Source organism: Meles meles, chromosome 9, assembly GCF_922984935.1.
Source record: "Meles meles chromosome 9, mMelMel3.1 paternal haplotype, whole genome shotgun sequence".
Classification (NCBI taxonomy): Eukaryota; Metazoa; Chordata; class Mammalia; order Carnivora; family Mustelidae; genus Meles; species Meles meles.
The window spans coordinates 79720973-79732870 of NC_060074.1; the positions used below are offsets into that span (position 1 = coordinate 79720973).

Sequence of the window (11898 nt, forward strand, 5' to 3'; positions counted from 1 at the left end):
GACAGACACCTGATGACTGAGCCACCCAGGTGTCCCCAAACAGAAGGTTTTGATTTGAAATTAATCTGTTCCTCACAGGGATGGAATAGCACCACTAGTGTTATTTATTCAATCATGATTCTGTAGAACAATGCCAGGAGGTCAATTGATTTATAATAAATACTAGAAAAATGTCTGAGCTTTTTTGGTGTCTGAGCTTTTATTATTTTTATATTGCTTTTACAATTACTATCATTAAATAGGAACTTTGAGATAATTATATTTATTCCATAGAAACATGTTTTGTATAAATAACTGAGAGAATGATTGACCATATTTAAAGAAAGTAATATAATCATTTAAAAATTTTTAAATAGAGAGAAATCAATACTAGAAGTTTTCTTTAAGCTTGGACATTTGTGTACTAATTAAATTTTAAAGTCCAAAGAAGTGAGCAAATTTTTCTCTTAAGTATTTTGTAAGAGCCTCTATTGCCTATATTTTACATTATTGCCAACAATTTTTGGTTTAAATCATAACAATTTGACCTTTGTTTTATTTTAAAAATACATATTATATTATCTGTAAGTGACAAAGGTCTAAGGATAAAATACAACTATTATGTTGGACTACTGCTAGTTTAAAAAATAAAAGGAAGAAAATGGTTTTGCAGGCTTTCCAATAAAAATTTTTAAAGGTTAGAATTTAAAGCTGGATTTTATTTGAAAATGTTTTTCTAAACTATAAAATTATCAGGGTTCTAAATTTCTAAAAAGGAAGCAATTCTATGATGAATCATTTAATATGTGATCAGTGTTTTAAAAAACATAGGCATATGTATAGATATGAGAATATAAAATGCCCTCGGGATATATTATACATAACTGCACATTTAAGTCTCCTGGAAACTGAGGAATCTGCCAGTGAAACTGAGGAATTCCCTGACATTAAGAAAATCAAGCAGATATCTAATAATAAAATAAATTCACTTGTAGGTAATGTTTATGATGTGGGTACTATTTCAGCTATTAAAATTCATTTTGTTTTCATTAATGATCTTGTCATTTATATATGGCTCATGCCCTTCAACTCATCTTTTCTAATTAAATACTGCACTACTACCCTTTCTTAGTCTCCCTATTTTATCCTTTTTTTTAAACAATTTATTTTTATTTTTTTAAAGATTTTATTTATTTATTTGACAGGCAGAGATCACAAGTAGGCAGAGAAGCAGGCAGAGAGAGGAACAAGCAGGCTCTCTGCTGAGCAGAGAGCCTGATGCAGGGCTCGATCCCAGGACCCCGGGATCATGACCTGAGCCAAAGGCAGAGGCTTACCCCACTGAGCCACCCAGGCACCCCTCCCTATTTTATCCTTTAATCTTGTAAAAATAATGTTTGGATTAATTTCCTTCTTATTTAGCTTTTTCCTTTTAAAAAAATACTTAAAGTTTTATAATATTTAAAAAAAATTTGGATAGCCAAAGGAATATTGAAGAACAAAGCCAAAGTTGGTGGCATTACAATTCCGGACTTCAAGCTCTATTACAAAGCTGTCATCATCAAGACAGCATGGTACTGGCACAAAAACAGACACATAGATCAGTGGAACAGAATAGAGAGCCCAGAAATCGACCCTCAACTCTATGGTCAACTAATCTTCGACAAAGCAGGAAAGAATGTCCAATGGAAAAAAGACAGCCTCTTCAATAAATGGTGCTGGGAAAATTGGACAGCCACATGCAGAAAAATGAAATTGGACCACTTCCTTACACCACACACAAAAATAGACTCCAAATGGTTGAAGGACCTCAATGTGAGAAAGGAATCCATCAAAATCCTTGAGGAGAATGCAGGCAGCAACCTCTTCGACCTCAGCCGTAGCAACATCTTCCTAGGAACAACGGCAAGGGCAAAAATGAACTGTTGGGATTTCATCAAGATCAAAAGCTTTTGCACAGCAAAGGAAACAGTTAACAAAACCAAAAGACAACTGACAGAATGGGAGAAGATATTTGCAAACGACATATCAGATAAAGGGCTAGTATCCAAAATCTATAAGGAACTTAGCAAACTCAACACCCAAAGAACAAACAATCCAATCAAGAAATGGGCAGAGGACATGAACAGACATTTCTGCAAAGAAGACATCCAGATGGCCAACAGACACATGAAAAAGTGCTCCACGTCACTTGCCATCAGGGAAATACAAATCAAAACCACAATGAGATATCACCTCACACCAGTCAGAATGGCTAAAATGAACAAGTCAGGAAATGACAGATGCTGGAGAGGATGTGGAGAAAGGGGAACCCTCCTCCACTGTTGGTGGGAATGCAAGCTGGTGCAACCACTCTGGAAAACAGCATGGAGGTTCCTCAAAATGTTGAAAATAGAACTACCCTATGACCCAGCAATTGCACTACTGGGTATTTACCCTAAAGATACAAACATAGTGATCCGAAGGGGCACGTGTACCCGAATGTTTATAGCAGCAATGTCTACAATAGCCAGACTATGGAAAGAACCTAGATGTCCATCAACAGATGAATGGATCAAGAAGATGTGGTATATATACACAATGGAATACTATGCAGCCATCAAAAGAAATGAAATCTTGCCATTTGCGACGATGTGGATGGAACTAGAGCGTATCATGCTTAGTGAAATAAGTCAATCGGAGAAAGACAACTATCATATGATCTCCCTGATATGAGGACATGGAGAAGCAACATGGGGGGGTAGGAGATAGGAGAAGAATAAATGAAACAAGATGGGATTGGGAGGGAGACAAACCATAAATGACTCTTAATCTCACAAAACAAACTGGGGGTTGCTGCGGGGAGGTGGGATTGGGGGAGGGGGAGCGGGCTATGGACATTGGGGAGGGGAAGCGAACCATAAGAGACTATGGACTCTGAAAAACAACCTGAGGGTTTTGAAGGGTCAGGGGTGGGAGGTTGGGGCAACCTGAGGGTTTCGAAGGGTCAGGGGTGGGAGGTTGGGGGAACAGGTGGTGGGTAATGGAGAGGGCACGTTTTGCATGGAGCACTGGGTGTTGTGCAAAAAGAATGAATACTGTTACGCTGAAAAAATAAATAAAATGAGGAAAAAAAAAAATTTGGTAATTTCTCTTTAATATTTCATGAATATATCTAAATCTCTCAAAAGACTAAAATTATTTTTGGATTTTTGATCCTATAATTTTTTAATATCTGATACAATGTCTTATGCAATATTAAGATGCCATCAGAGCTGTAGATGACTATTTTTTTTTCAACCTTGTTTATCGACAGTCCCACTTTCAGGGATGCATTCAGGTGTTCATTTTTAAGTATTTCAAATATTTTTCTTTTACATAGGATCAACATGACAGATTTTCCATAAAACTAGTTGTTTGAATTTGGAAAACAGTGTGGAAATTCCTTAAAAAATTAAAAATAGAGCTACCCCATGACCCTGCAATTACACACTACTGGGTATTTACCCCAGAGATAAAGATGTAGTGAAAAAAGGGCCATATGTACCCCAATGTTAATAGCAGCAGTGGCCACAGTCACCAAACTGTGAAAAGAAACAAGATGCCCTTCAACGGATGAATGGATAAAGAAGATATGGTCCATATATACAATGGAGTATTATGCCTCCATCAGAAAGGATGAATACCCAACTTTTGTATCAACATGGATGGGACTGGAGGAGATTATGCTGAGTGAAATAAATCAAGCAGAGAGAGTTAATTATCATATGGTTTTACTTACTTGTGAAGCATAAGGAATAACATGGAGGACATTGGAAGGAGAAGAGAAGTAAGTGGGGGGAAATCAGAAAGGGAGACAAACCATGAGAGACTATGGACTCTGAGAAACAAACTGAGGTTTTTGGAGGGGAGTCGGTCGGGGGTTGGGTGATCCTGGTGGTGGGTATTATGGAGGGCACGTATTGCATGGAGCACTGGGTATGGTGCATTAACAATGAATTTTGGAACACTGAAAAAGAATAAAGTTAAGTTAAATTAAAAAAAAAACACCTAGTTGTTTGAAAGCATCAAATACAGACTTCTCTCTTTTGCCATTAGAAGATTTCTTGCTCCTTTAGTAAGGTAAAAAAAGATTTTACCCCCATCTTTATCATCTTCTTGCAACATCAGCAATAATAACCTGTAGAAAAGCACCTGGGATAGTAGGAGATAAAGCAGTTTTCTTGTGATCTGTTCTTGTTCTGCCAAATAAGAACCCGATCCTGAGGAAAGAAAAAAGGCAGATGAAATGTTATATGGTATTGAGCCTTTGGGCAGATTTTGTCTGTATTTGCTCATTCATTTGCTAGAAAAAGAGTCTCTGTGAAGGAATGGTCTTGGCAATGGTGTCCCTGATTTAGGTTTGCTTTTGGTAAACAAGCCTAAGGACTCCAAGAAGAATATCATACAACTCTGTAGAGTATAAAATGGAGATGTTTCACAGTCTGGATACTCACAATTCTGTTTGTTAAGTACCAACTTCATTAAAAAATAATTTATAACTCTGGACCAGAAATTGAAGGATAGTTACCCCATGGAAGATCTGAGAGATGCATACAGGTTGTCAGAGAACTTTTTCTGCTTTGCTAGTACTTTTTAAAAGCATTTAAGATTTTTTAAACTTATATGCTTAAGATCATTAGTAAAGCTTGATATTTTATGAGATGTCTGATTTTTAGGAGTCTGACTGAATTGTCAAGTCATTTGTGTTAGTTTAGGTGGTGTGATAAGCCAGGCTATCTTTCAGATGCATGAAGAGGAATGGCTGAAGCAAGAAAAAGGAGGGTATGAGAAAATCTGATAAAAATTTGATGCTTGCGTAACTGCTACTCATTCTTAATGAAAGGGAGAAAAAAATTGAGACACAATTCAAGGGAAAATCTTGCCAACGAAATTCAGAGGAAATAGATTTAGAACTGGAGGGACTGGCTAGGTGGATTGACAGAGAATGACGGACGGTGGAAAAGATAGCAAACATTTTTTTTCTTTGGCTCTTGTTGGCAGCCCTATTGGGGGAAAAAAAAAGACTCTGATGAGCAGGAGATAACAAGCGGAAAAGTTTTAAGGCTGAATTTTCTTGATATTGGACAGTTCCTTTATGCCTCTATGGCTTTGTAGTGAGATGTCCTGTTCTTTTACATAATAAAACCAGTAAATTCATTGTTTGTAAAACCATACAGCCAGTTGCAGGCTAAAGTGATGTGACTAAAAATACCAGGAGTAATCTGATAAAGAATTTAGACATTTTACTAAGAAATACTAGACAAAGTTTGTTGAAATTTTTTTAAGATTTTTTATTATTATTTATTTATTTGACAGATCACAAGTAGGCAGAGAGGCAGGCAGAGAAAGAGAGAGAGGAGGAGGAAGCAGGCTCCCCTCTGAGCAGAGAGCCCGATGTGGGGCTCGATCCCAAGACCCTGGGATCATGACCTGAGCCGAAGGCAGAGGCTTTAACCCACTGAGCCACCCAGGTGCCCCTCCTGAATTATTTTTAATATGGATTCCTCAATTAATGATCAAGGAGTGTATTAGGTTGCATACTGTCGCCCAAATTTATGTACACCCATTATCTATGAATGTGATCTTATTTGGCAGTAGATTTATATGTAAAGAACTAACAAGAAGCCAAACTGGATTAGGATGATCTTTAATCCAATAACTATTATCCTTATAAGGAGAGGGAGATTTGGACAGAGACACACAGGAGGGTAGGCCATGTAAAGATGGAGACAGAGACTGGAATAATGAATATATCAGTAAACTAAGAGCGCCAAGGATTGCTGACAAATGCCAGAAAGTAGGAAGAGGCAAGGAAGGATCCTCTTCTAGAACCTTCAGAGACAACATGCCCTTGCCAATACCTTAATTCAAGGTTTCTAGCCTCCAGAACAATAAGGGGGTAAAGTTTTGTTGTTTGAATCCACATAGTTTGGAAACCTGTTGTGGAATCCCCAGGAAACTAATACATGGGCTATATTGCTAATTTTTGATTCCACTAAAAGGAAGGAATCTTTGTCTTGACAATTAATCCCCAAGTGGATGTAAAATTCCTAAGCATTTGGGATGTGACAAGTAAATGTGACCTTAACTTCCTTTATCATGACCAGAAAGACACACCTAATTAAATGCCACTGATTGATTGTTTGATGTGTGATATGGAGTGCTTCCTAATCTTGAATGCTTTATGTAATCTAATACTTAGTAAATCAAGAGAATATTCAGGAGGTAGTCATGACTATCAGGCTCAGTTACTGTGTGGAAGGTACATGGTGGTTAAAAGATTCAGGTCACGTAAATAAAAGGCATGAGGAAGAGATGTGCAAATATGGTGAAGGAAATGATAACTAACTTAACTGAAGGAGTCTGTTTAGATGAGTTTTGAAGAACAGTGTACCCACTTTTATGACTTAAAACACCATGGCAATTTCATTCTATTGTAGTCTAGAGAATTACAATCTAATTATGAGAATCGTGATTTAGAATGAAAAGCATTTGGATAGAGAGGCTGAAATTATCCTCATATAAAGCCCTAGAATCTGAAAATGTTGTCTAAGAGGCTGAGATCAGCTTGCACAACCTGTAATGCAAGATCTTGGGTATTTTACAGTGGTTTGGGTGTAGTGGCCTGAGGTCTGGTATACAAAATTTCTAAAGTTTATAGATGAGAGTGCTCAGTAAATAGCAGTGATTCTCTACTGGGAGCATTTTGGCAGTTCAGAACCATTTCTTTGACATTATCTAGAGGTGTGTCACAACAAAGTTGTTGCTACTGACAATTATTAGGTAAAGGCCAGAGATGTTGGTAAGCCTTCTACAATGCACAGAATAGTTTACCCATCACCCATCCCCAACAAAGAATATCCAGTCCTGAATGTTAATAGTGCTGAGGTTGAGAAAGCTAGATATTTAGTAATCCCTATGGGGAATATGAATGTTGTCCTTAAAGACCTGAATGTGAAACTGGGAGAGTCAGGAACACTATGATGCAGGCATTTAAAATAACAGTTATGGAATGAATTGGAAAGTTTGGCCAGATAGAACATCTGATAGTCATGACACCTTTTTTATGTGCATAATTTGGATGATTATTACACACAAAGAAGAAAGTTGACCCCCAATTCCCTCCTCGCCCCCCCCGTCACAGGAGTTATTGATTAAACTCACCCTTTACCTAGTTTTATCTCAGCCTTACCTATTAATTTCGACTAGAGAGCACGTGCCCCATGTGGGACAGAAAGACCTAGGGAACTATGGGAGACGTCCTTGTGCTTTGTCTGTCTCTTCCTTGTTTGTATCTCTGAAATTACTAGTAAAGCTGGATACTGGATGATTGTTCTGATTTGTGCATGATTTGGTGATATGTTCCTTTGTATTATCTCAGCAACCACAATTGTTTATTCTGTAGTGGGACCAACAATCATCAGCATGAAGTTAGTTCTTTATCACTGACCTATTAAAATAGAAATGAATTACCATTAGACATGAGGATGGGAATGCATGCTTATCCTCCTGAGAGAAACTGTGAACATTTAAAAGCAAGTATTTCATTGTATGTTAGTGTACAGGAAGCACTGGGGAAAATATGTGCTTTTTAATAGAAAATAGTTTGTACCTGATACTAATATAACGCCTTAATTATTTTGGACACATGGATCACTTTTTTTTGTTTGATTTATTACCAAAAAAAAAAAAAAAAAGACTACCTATAGTACCTATAAAACTACCATTTTAAGATAGATCTGTGATGTTATTTTATATGAGATTTTACTTTGAGACTATGTTCCATTCTTGCTTCTTACTAGATGAAGATGGGGATAGAGATGCAGGGATCATTATGAATGTTTTACCACACTTTCTAGACTTTAAAACTTTGCCCTCAACCCATTGTATGGGAGAATTGAATGGAGGGTATTAATTTTTTTTTTTTTTGTATTGAGAGAGAATGAAATTTATTTTGTAAGGTAGTGAATAATGCCCAAATTTACCCATTTCAAAAAACACTATATAAAGTGAACTTCTGAAGTGTAAATAGAAGTGATGTTTGCATAGGATTTTTCCAAGATTGTCAAAATCAGATTTTTTCTTAGTAATTATTTCTGGCATATAATTTTAATGATATTTAAAATTTCTATTAAGAATAACTGAGATTTAATTAAAAACAATCTAATTAGTACTTATAAGCATAACTTTGATTTACACATTGAGAAGATAGTTTCAAAGCACTGAATTTCCTCTATAGACATTTGATTAGAATTTATGGTGATCACACTTTTGATCCGTTCTTGTTTGGCAAGTTTTAAAAAGCAAATTTAACTAAATAGCAATAATCATTTAGATTTTCTGTAACTGTGTTATTCATATGCCAATAATCAGATTTTAAAGACATAAAAATTATCTCTTAAAAAGTTTAAAAATATCCCATAGAGATGATAAACTTTACTCTTGTGTAGATATCAAGTTTTAATTATTTATATCAATGTCTAAAATTTTAGGATTTTTTTTTACTAATTATAAAACATAATAGTTTATTAGTTGTATATTCTTTTTAGCTGATGGGGAGAAAAACCATTAATACTATATTATTACTTAACAATACAAAATGCTTTTCTTTTGGGGAAGGAAGTTGTAGGTAAAACACATATTCTTCAAAGGTAGCCTAAAATACAAACTGAGTTTTTCACATAAGACTATTTATTCCAAGTCAAAGAATAAATGGTTGAAAGTGCATCTTCAGTTGTCTTGCCATTTATGATTATTCTGACCAGTGACTAGTTTGAACTAAGTATTTACTTATAACTTGTCTAGGTTATGGGCTGGAAATCAAAATGCCTGGAAGGACAAGTTTCTTATGCACATTAACAGGGAATGATATTTTTGAGGCCCACAAAAATACATATATTCTGCCATTTGTGGGGAAATTTCTGCTCTCCTGACTCATCATACTATTTTATGGTGATCAAAATCTAAAGATAGTGTTTCAAAAAATGAAGCAATGAAAATATAACAATTCAAATGACAATTAGTCTCAGAGAAAGGGAGATGAAAAAAATGAAAGAACTTGTGGCAAAATGAAAAGTACATGTTTTCCTTGTAATGGAGGCATAGTACCCAGTTCTCAGAAACAATCTCTTATAAATACCTTATAGACTCTACAATTACTAGTTTTTCTCCATTTACCCTTGCAGACTCTTTCTCTGCCCTTTTCTGTTCTGCTCTATGCTCTGGGAAACTACTTTCTTTAAATTGCACTTACTGAAATCCCTGTCCCCCTGGCTCTGGTTGGATAAGTAACATGAGAGCTGATTGAGGGAAGAAAAAGAAAGATCAAAGTTAATTATTTCCTCTTCCCTTCCTCTGCCAGAATAAGGTTTTGGCAGTGACTGCTCCCTTTGAGGTGCTCATTATCTGCAAATACAGTCTTTGCTACTGTTTGGTGACTCCTTCCGCCTCCATGATGAGGCTTAAGAGCTTCCTACTCTTGCTAGCTCCTGAGTGCGTCATCATGGCATACTGGCATACCGAACTCTGCTTATACCTCCAAAAAATGTTTCTTCCTTAACTTATTTCAACTAACCCCTTGATGTGCCATCTGTTTCATGGTGGGACTCTGAATGATACAGTAACTATTCTTAATGTAGTTTAAAAAAAAAATAGAATCTTTACTATGCAAGAAAGAGTTCAGTTTTGGTGTACCTTTTACATTTTTATGAAAACCTGTAAATTCAAAAATTTTAGCCTACCCAAAAGCAGCTTCTCAGCTCCTTCTCAAACCTGTCAGGTTTAGCCTGCTCTCTTCCACTCCAATCACTACCATGTCCATCGGGTGACCCAGAAGTCCTATAAGGTTTCCACCTCCAGTCCCTTGGCTTTTAGAAGCTACTTGTACATGAATACACCTGGCACTGGAATAAGCTCCTCTGCCTTCTCCCAGATGGGCAACAGTAGCAGCTCTTGGAGGTGGCCTGGGCACCAGCATGAGTATGGTCAGGGCCTACTGTGGGGCCAGGGACATGGAGGGCATCACAGCTCTCTCAATGAACTAGAGCCTGCTGAACACCCTTAAGCTGCAGGTGGACCCCAACATCCAGAATGTGTGTATCCAGGAGAAGGAGCAGATCAAGATGCTCAACAAATTTGCTTCCTTCATCAAAAAGGTGCAGTACCTAGAGTAGCAGAACAAAATTCTAGAGACCAAGAAGAGCCATCTACAGCAGCAGAAAATAGTCTGGAGCAACATGGACATGTTCAAGAGCTACATCAACAACTTTTGGCAGCAACTGGACACACTGGGCCAGGAGAAGCTGAAGCTGGAGTTAGACCTGGCAGCACGTAGGGGCTGGTGGAGGACTTCAAGAATAAATATTAGGGGTGTAATCAAAGTGCATGCAGACATGAAGAATGAATTTGTCCTCATCAGGAAGAATGTGGACAAAACTTACATGAGCAAGGTAGAGTTGAAGTCCCACCTGGATAGGCTGACCGATGAGATTGTATACTTAAGGCAGCTGTCTGAAGAGGAGATCCATAAGCTATAGTCCAAAATCTTGGACACTTCCATGGTCCTGTCTATGGACAATATCCACTCCCTAGACAGCATCATTGCTGAGGTCAAAGCCCAGTACAAAGACACTGCCAACTATGGCTGGACTGAGACCAAGACCAGGTACCAGATCAAGTATGAAGAGCTGCAGACATTGACTGGGAAGCATGGGAATGACCTCTGTTACAGGAAGATGGAGATCTCCTAGATGAACCAGAACATCACCTGACACCAGGTGGAGATCAAAGGCCTCAAAGACCAGAAGGCTTCCCTGGAGGCCACCACAGTGATACTGAGCAGCTTAATGAGCTGGACTTAAAGGATGCCAATTCCAAGCTGGCTGAGGCTGCTCTGCAGCAAGCCAAAGAGGACATGGCTTGGCAGCTGCACAGGTACCCGTGCATGAGTATCATGAGTATCAAGCTGGCTATGGACACTGAGATTACCACATTACCACAGAAGAGCTGGGTGGAGGCTAGGATGCAGAATATGAGTACCTATACTAAGATCACCAGCAGCTACTCAGGGTGGGCTGAGCTTGGTCTATAGGGACCCCACAAGCCCTGGTCTCAACTATAGCCTGAGCTTCCAGTCCAGGTTCATCTCTTGTGGGGGCTCCTGTTCCTTCAGCCATGTAAGCTCCTCCAAGGTCATGGTTGTGAAGAAGATTGAGACCTGTGGTGGGAAGCTGGTGATCAAGTCATCTGATGTCCTCCTGTCCAAGTGAACAAGCACTGTGGACCCTCCCAACCTCCCCACTCCTATGGCTACCATAAAGCCTTTGGAGGAAGATGCTATGCAGGGGAGTGCCTGGAACAGGAGACACACTTGAGGCTTAGCCTCAGTCCTCAGCCTACACTTAGGGGGTACTCTACTCCCTTGGGTACCCACTCTTGCCCATGGCCACAACTAAAATCCAATTCAAGTGTCTTTTCCCAAATAAAACCTCAGATGGTTCTGCCAATCCCCAAAACAAAACAAAACAAAACAAAAATTTTAACAAATGGAAAAGTGGACATATCTTGTATATACACATTTATGAATTTCCACAAATTTATATACTCATGTAATCCGGATCAGGAAGCAGAGGATTACCACACCTCTCTAAATCTCCTTTGTGCTACAAGTAACTAATACTCCCAGGTGTAACCAATATTCTAACTTCTAGATGCATTAGAACCTCTTTTTGTACTTTATTTTCTTTTTAAATATTTTATTTATTTATTTGACAGAGAGAGACACAATGAGAGAGAGAACATGAGCAGGGAAGTGAGAGAGGGAGAAGCAGGCTCTCTGCTGATCAGGGAGCCCAGTGCAGGGCTTGATCCCAGGACCCTGGGATCATGACCTCAGCCGAA

The 11898-nt window shown here is 38.1% G+C and overlaps 1 pseudogene; it reads left to right on the forward strand.

Moving 5' to 3' along the window:
- The first annotated feature begins 7481 nt into the window (after positions 1-7481).
- LOC123950434 lies at positions 7482-11267 on the forward strand (annotated as a pseudogene).
- Positions 11268-11898: the final 631 nt, after the last annotated feature.